Source organism: Carassius gibelio, chromosome A3 (assembly GCF_023724105.1).
Source record: "Carassius gibelio isolate Cgi1373 ecotype wild population from Czech Republic chromosome A3, carGib1.2-hapl.c, whole genome shotgun sequence".
Lineage (NCBI taxonomy): Eukaryota > Metazoa > Chordata > Actinopteri > Cypriniformes > Cyprinidae > Carassius > Carassius gibelio.
In genome coordinates, this window is record NC_068373.1 from 1,905,169 (window position 1) to 1,913,031 (window position 7,863).

Sequence of the window (7,863 nt, forward strand, 5' to 3'; positions counted from 1 at the left end):
TGGTCTATAATTAACTAGTTCTCTGGGGTCAAGTTGTGGCTTTTTTATGAGAGGCTTAATAACAGCCAGTTTGAAGGTTTTGGGGACATATCCTAATGACAATGAGGAATTAATAATAGTCAGAAGAGGACCTATGACTTCTGGAAGCACCTCTTTTAAGAGCTTAGATGGTATAGGGTCTAACATACATGTTGTAAGTTTAGATGATTTAACAAGTTTATACAATTCTTCCTCTCCTATAGTAGAGAATGAGTGGAACTGTTCCTCAGGGGGTCTATAGTGCACTGTCTGATGCGAAACTGTAGCTGACGGCTGAATGGTTGCAATTTTATCTCTAATAGTATCGATTTTAGAAGTAAAGTAGTTCATAAAGTCATTACTGCTGTGGTGTTGGGAAATGTCAACACTTGTTGAGGCTTTATTTTTCGTTAATTTAGCCACTGTATTGAATAAATACCTGGGGTTATGTTTGTTTTCTTCTAAAAGAGAAGAAAAGTAATCAGATCTAGCAGTTTTTAATGCTTTTCTGTAGGATATGCTACTTTCCCGCCAAGCAATACGAAATACCTCTAGTTTTGTTTTCCTCCAGCTGCGCTCCATTTTTCGGGCTGCTCTCTTTAGGGTGCGAGTATGCTCATTATACCATGGTGTCAAACTGTTTTCCTTAACCTTTCTTAAGCGTAAAGGAGCAACTGTATTTAAAGTGCTAGAAAAGAGAGAGTCCATAGTTTCTGTTACATCATCAAGTTGTTCTGAGGTTTTGGATATGCTAAGGAATTCGGATACATCCGGAAGATAACTTAAAAAGCAGTCTTTTGTGGTAGAAGTGATGGTTCTTCGATACTTGTAACAAGAAGTAGAATTTACAATTTTGGCTATATGAAGTTTACACAGAACTAAATAATGATCTGAGATATCATCACTTGGCTGAATAATTTCAACACTATCAACATCAATTCCATGTGACAGTATTAAATCTAGAGTATGATTTCGACAATGAGTAGGTCCTGAAACGTGTTGTCTAACACCAATAGAGTTCAGAATGTCTATAAATGCTGATCCCAATGCATCTTTTTCATTATCGACATGGATATTAAAATCACCAACTATTAAGACTTTATCTGCAGCCAGAACTAACTCGGATGTAAAATCACCAAACTCTTTAATAAAGTCTGTATGGTGCCCTGGTGGCCTGTATACAGTAGCCAGTACAAACATAACAGGGGATTTATCATTAACATTGGTTTCTCTGGATAATGTTATATGAAGCACCATTACTTCAAACGAGTTATACTTGAAGCCTGCCCTCTGAGAAATCCTGAAAACGTTATTATAAATTGAAGCAACTCCTCCCCCTTTGCCTTTTAGACGCGGCTCGTGTTTATAACAATAATCTTGGGGGGTGGACTCATTTAAAATAATGTAATCATCAGGTTTTAGCCAGGTTTCTGTCAAGCAGAGCACATCTATATTATGATCAGTTATCATATTATTTACAAAAAGTGTTTTCGTAGAAATTGATCTGATATTCAATAAGCCAATCTTTATCATTTGTTTATCCATATTGCATTTGTTTTTTATTTGTTGAACCTCAATTAAATTGTTAACCTTAACTTGGTTTGGACGTTTTTTGTATTTTCTAGTTCGGGGAACAGACACAGTCTCTATAGTGTGATATCTAGGTGAAAGAGTCTCTATGTGCTGAGAATTAACTGACCTCTGTGACGGGAGGCATCTAGCAGACGGTCGGTTTAGCCAGTCTGTCTGCTTCCTGACCTGGGCCCCAGTTAGTCAAGTATAAACACTAAGACTATTTGCCATATTTCTAGACAGAAGAGTGGCGCCACCCCAGGAGGGATGAAGACCATCTCTTTTAAACAGGTCAGGTCTGCCCCAAAAGCTCGTCCAATTGTCTATGAAACCTATGTTATTCTGTGGGCACCACTTAGACATCCAGCCATTGAGTGATGACAATCTGCTATGCATCTCGTCACCACGGTAAGCAGGGAGGGGACCAGAGCATATTACAGTGTCTGACATCGTGCTTGCAAGTTCACACACCTCTTTAAAGTTATTTTTAGTGATCTCCGACTGGCGAAGTCGAACATCATTAGCGCCGGCATGAATAACAATCTTACTGTATTTACGTTTAGCATTAGCCAGCACTTTTAAATTTGCCAAGATGTCAGGCGCTCTGGCTCCCGGTAAACATTTGACTATGGTGGCTGGTGTCTCTATATTCACGTTCCGTACAATAGAATCGCCAATAACTAGAGCACTTTCATCAGGTTTCTCAGTGGGTGCATCACTGAGTGGGGAGAACCTGTTTAATGTTTTGATCGGAACAGAAGAGCGGTGTTTTGACCCACGACTACGCTGCCTCACCGTCACCCAGTTGCCCTGCTGCAGGGGCTCTGCTGGAACCGGACAATGTACAGGAATCCCTGAGCTAGACGCATCCAAAGCCATATCTAGAGCCCTAACATTCTTACTGTCCTCAATTAAAGTTTGGATGCGTGTCTCTAATTCTGAAATCTTCTCTGTCAGCCTAACTGTTTCCCTGCATTTATCACATGTGAATCCCTCATCAGCGACAGAGATAGATAAACTGTACATGTGGCAAGAGGTGCAAATAACAATTGTAGGAGAAGCCATTACTCACCGTGCTTGATGAAATATTCTTACTGCGGTTGTTTGATGAACTTGTGGAAAACTGCAGCGTGAGAGAGGAGAGGAGAGGAGAAAAGAAAACGCTAATGACAAGCTAACGAGTGCTAACGCTTTGCAGGTGTGCTGCACTCACACTGATAGAGGTGAACAATTTATAATCTCTATTCAGAACACTAATTAGGTGACAGTTACTATACTGCAACCTATCTTTTCCTTCTTTGGGATGATAGAAATTATTGCTTCACCCCATGAGGGTGGAGCTATCTTATTTGCCATCAACCAATTAAATGTTTTCAGCAACCCAGCCGGCATTTCAACGTTGATTCAACGTTGAAACAACGTCAGGTACCATGGTTGAATCAACGTTGAAAAACCTTTCGATTTTGCAAATTGGATCAACGTTGAAATCACGACGTTGATTCACCGTTGAAATCGTGACGTTGATGTACGGTTGAAATCACAACGCTGATTCACTGCTGAAATCCCGACGTTGAATCAACGTTGAATAACCTTTCGATTTTGCAAATTGGATCAACGTTGAAATCACGACGTGGATTCACCGTTGAAATCGCGACGCTGTTTCACCGTCTTACCTGCATTATGGGTGAATTAGGGTCGTGCTGCAGCCCTGGGATGAAAGCTGAATGAGGTGTTGATTTTGAAAAGTTAATCAGCGTTGATAACACGACGTTGTTTCCCCGTCGTACCTTGCACCGTGTATAAATACACCTAGATCCTAGTTGGCATTTAGATCAACAATGTACATGCAAGGCTAAAAATCTAATGACTGGCAGCAATGGCTTTACAAACAACTTCAATAAACGACCACATGCTCAAAATTGTCAAACAGCAGTTAAATTTTGGAAACATACTGAATAAAACAGATGAAAATAATCCCACACTTTATTATGCAGAGTATGCATGGAGGTAATGCTAAAAACATGTAGTAGAACAATCCAAATACAATAATATTTAAAGGTTTTTGTAAAATAATTCGGCACAAAAATGCATATTTTTTTCAGCACGTACAAGACAAACCCTTGTACCTTTATGACTGAAACCAGTGGATCTTTTATTTTGGTGGAAAACTACAGTTTCTGTCAAAAACATGTTTTAGTAATGTGTCTCATTACAAGAGTTGTGTACATTTGTGCAGTGAAAATGTGTTGAACAGTTCGAGAAGGGAACCTTCCACCAGTTGATTTCTAATGGGAACCCCCCCGGACTGTGTCTTCTTTACCGTGGGGAATGCAGAATGAGATTTCTACCGCAGGGCACTCTAAAATGTTAGAACCAGCAGCCTTAGTGTATACAGTGTGGTTGTGCTTCGGGTGATCCTTGAAAGTGTCCCAGCGCTAGGTCCTTTCTGACGCCGTCCCCTCCACTCTCTCCCACTTGTGCACTTTCTGTACCGTCCTGTATAAACATTTACATTTAATCATTTAACAGATGCTTTTATCCAAAGCCACTTACAAATGAGAATAACAGAAGCAGTCAGGTGTACAAGCGAACAACAACAGTATACAAGTGCCATGACAAGTCTCAGTTAGTCTAGTACAGAACGCATAGCCAGGTTTTTTTTTTTTTTTTTTTTTTTAATATGAAAGACAAGAAAAGAAGGAAAAGTGCTAGCATTAGTTGGTTAAGTTCCGGTGAAAAAGATGAGTCTTAAAATGTTTCTTGAAAATGAGTAAAGACTCAGCAGTTCGGATTGAGATTGGGAGGTGATTCCAGCAGCTGGGCACAGTCCAGGAAAAGGACCGTGAGAGTGATTTTGAACCTCTTTGGGATGGCACCACAAGGCGTCGTTCACTTGCAGAGGGCAAACTTCTGGAGGGAACATAAGATTTAACCAGTTTGTTTAGGTATGTCCACAATGTTTCACAATAACTTTGATATTGTGAAATATATTTAACTGAAAACTGAATGCAAAATAAATCACACAATATTTTCACTTTACAGTTCAGTAACAGTGAGGTTGGAAACAAAGTGGACAACACTATTCATTAAACACTTATTTAATGTATTCAGATGAAAATTTACAATATTAACAAATTATTCACAAGCAGTGTTTTCAGAACCCCCAGTTACACTGTTTTAATCAAAACACTAGTAATACAGTGTAGTAAAACAAATAAAATCTAATTCAGTAAATTTTTAATAAACCAAGTACAATCAAAACCTATCACAAAAGGTCAAAGCATCTCTAGCAGAAGTGACAGTGCAATGTAGCAGAAGAACAATTTCTTACCAATGTTTCAAGAACAAGCTGGATCCTTGATGACTCTACAAGGGGAAAGAAGAAATGGTTTACTGAAAAGTTCTTAAAAAGCAGGATTTCATATTATACCATTTCTTTAAACCACTGGTTCTCAAACTTTTTATACCAAGTACCACTTCAGAAAATATTTGTTATTAAATATTAAGTTGCACCATAATGACCAACATTACATTTCAGCAGCGTAGTAGACCAAACTATTCAGCTACAGCTCTACAGTTAAAAAATGAGGCAGTTTTATTCTAATAAGAATATTTATTGTCAGACACTTTACCATGTTTGAACATTAACACTACAACTGTGCTTACATACACAGGTAAATAAAAAAAAGTTTAAATTAAAATGTAATTTTAAATGCAATTATGTAACAAAAGTTACAAAACTGTACTGTACTTTAACTCTAACATACTTAAATGTGTAAAAAAAAAAACTTACTCAAAGATTAAGTTAAAATATATTAACATTAATTAGTTTAATTTAGTGATTCACCTGCATAACAACTAGAGGGGGCCTGACACTTTGAGAACCATGGCTTTAAACAATCCTTTTATTTATTTATTCATTTTCATTAATTCATTAAAATTATATTATTTAAATACAGACATTTGCACTTATATGTTTCAGAAAACACTTTGAAACTATTATAAGCATACAAACATATATAACACACCTAATGCATGGGATACATATCAGGAAAATATGGGAAAATCTCTAAACCATCTCTAAATCTCTCTTACCAGCAACACATTAGGTGAGCACCTAACTTGATCAGCTGTGATAAAGCAATGCAAAAATAGACACACGGGTATTTATTCATCTGCAGATTACATGTCCTTTAAACTACCCATTTGTAAACTCTGGTAATACTTTACTATTTTCAAAAGATAATAAAGATAACGTTAGCGATTTTCTTACCTCATTTTGCCAGGATGTTTTCAGGACCTCGCAGAACACCTGACCCTTCTTGTGTTCACAGTTTTTGTTCTCCATTGACATGTCACGACTCAAATTCGCTCAAAATAAATAAAAAATGTACAGGCAAATATGAAATAATTCGGGACCGATAGAGCAGTCAGTTATAACGAGCAGCAGCTCACAGTTAGCCGCCGCACTCACAGAAAGACGACAATAACGGTCATATTTTTAAATGTAGAAAGGCGCGAACCGATTCATTGTCCAGTTTCCTGAATGACAGCCAGATTAACCAATCATGATAGAAGTAATAAAATACAACTACCAATGGGAGTTGTTTCAGTGTGATAAAGCAGCGAAATGTATATAGTTTTATTGTTGTTAATGATGATAATATTTAACATATACCTTTAGATTTTAGAATAGGTATCATGACTAAAATATTTTAAAATGCTATTAAAATAATTAATTAATTTAAATAATTTAATATAAATAATTTAAAAGCTTGTTAACCTTTAACTACCATTTAGCATTAAACATTTTTAACGTTGTTTCATTAAAACAACTGACCTTATTTCAGCCATATTTCAATGTTGAAAGTTGGTCATGTGCTGGAAGTTTTTCAACAGTTCATCTTTAAACGTTGAATCAACGTTGTTTCAACGTTGAAACCACAACTGACCTTATTTCAACCATATTTCAACATTGAAAGTTGGTCATGTGCTGGATGTTTTTCAACCATTCAGCTTTAAACGTTGAATCAACGTTGTTTCAACGTTGAAACCACAACTGACCTTATTTCAACCATATTTCAACGTTGAAGGTCGGTCATGTGCCGGCTGGGAACGTTGGGACCAAAAAATCCTGCATTATTTTGTACCATTGCGGACCAAATCCATCTGGCCCTGGCATCTTCCCTCCCTTTAATGTTTTAATTGCTAATTGAATTTCTTCTTTAATTATTGTGGATATTAACTTTTTATTTTTTCCTCTGTCACTGTTGGTAACTTGAGTTTAGACAAAAAGGTATTGATGTCCTGGTTATTGTCTATATGAGGTTGAGAATATACTGTCTAATAATAATCCAGAAAGCATTGTTGAATTTTGTCCTGGTCAATTTCTATCTGATCATTTTGGGGGTTCTTAATTTTGTTGATAGATCTCTCTGTTTGCTGTTTCCTAGGCTTATACGAAAGAAGCTTCAGTGATTTCCCCCCTGCCTCATAGTACTGTTGCTTTATAAAGATGAGTTTTTTTCTGTATGTCCATGGTGTTCAAATCATCTATTTCTTTTTTCAGTTTTATCACATCCTATTTAATATTACCATTATGATACCTAGAGTGTTGGTGTTGCATATCTAACAACTTATCTTCTAAATGCCAGAGTTTTTGCTGACCTACTTTTTTCATGTGAGAGAATATACTAATAAATTTCCCGCTAATCACTGTCTTAAGTTCATCCCATAGTATTCCCGGTGACACCTCGTCCTTATCATTATATTCTAAGTACTCTATTTCTTTCTTCAAACAATCTTTAATATCTGGATAATTAAGAATGTTTGTGTTCAACCTCCATAAGGTACATCTATTCTTCCTGTTTAGGCAGATATGGGCATAAACCGGGTTGTGGTCTGATATAGTACAGGGACCTATTTCAGAGTTTTTTAACCTAAAGAGATCATTTTTAAACATGAGGATATAGTCAAACCTTGAGTAGACATTGTGTGCGCATGAATAGTGGGTATATTCCCTATCAGTTGAATGGCAATCTCTCCACACATCAACTAATCCTAATTCATCCATAAGGTGTACCATTCTTTTTCCAATCTTTCTCACATCGCCTTTCCCGTTCAAAGAATCCAATTTAGCTTTTAATGTGAGGTTAAGATCACCACCACATAGTAAAATTCCCTGACTCCTTGTTGTTGTTAATTCTAAGATCTGTTTATACAAGGACTAATTGCTTCATGGGGGAATATACACATTTAAGAGACTTTTTAGTC

General features: G+C 36.8%; 1 long non-coding RNA gene across 1 annotated transcript; it reads right to left on the reverse strand.

Moving 5' to 3' along the window:
- Positions 1–3,677: 3,677 nt before the first annotated feature.
- LOC127944191 (uncharacterized) lies at positions 3,678–6,046 on the reverse strand. The gene is made up of 3 exons (XR_008150299.1): positions 5,864–6,046; positions 4,922–4,956; positions 3,678–4,500 (listed from the first exon to the last, which is right to left on the reverse strand). It is a non-coding gene; the product is annotated as an uncharacterized LOC127944191 (long non-coding RNA).
- Between the last annotated feature and the right edge of the window lie 1,817 nt (positions 6,047–7,863).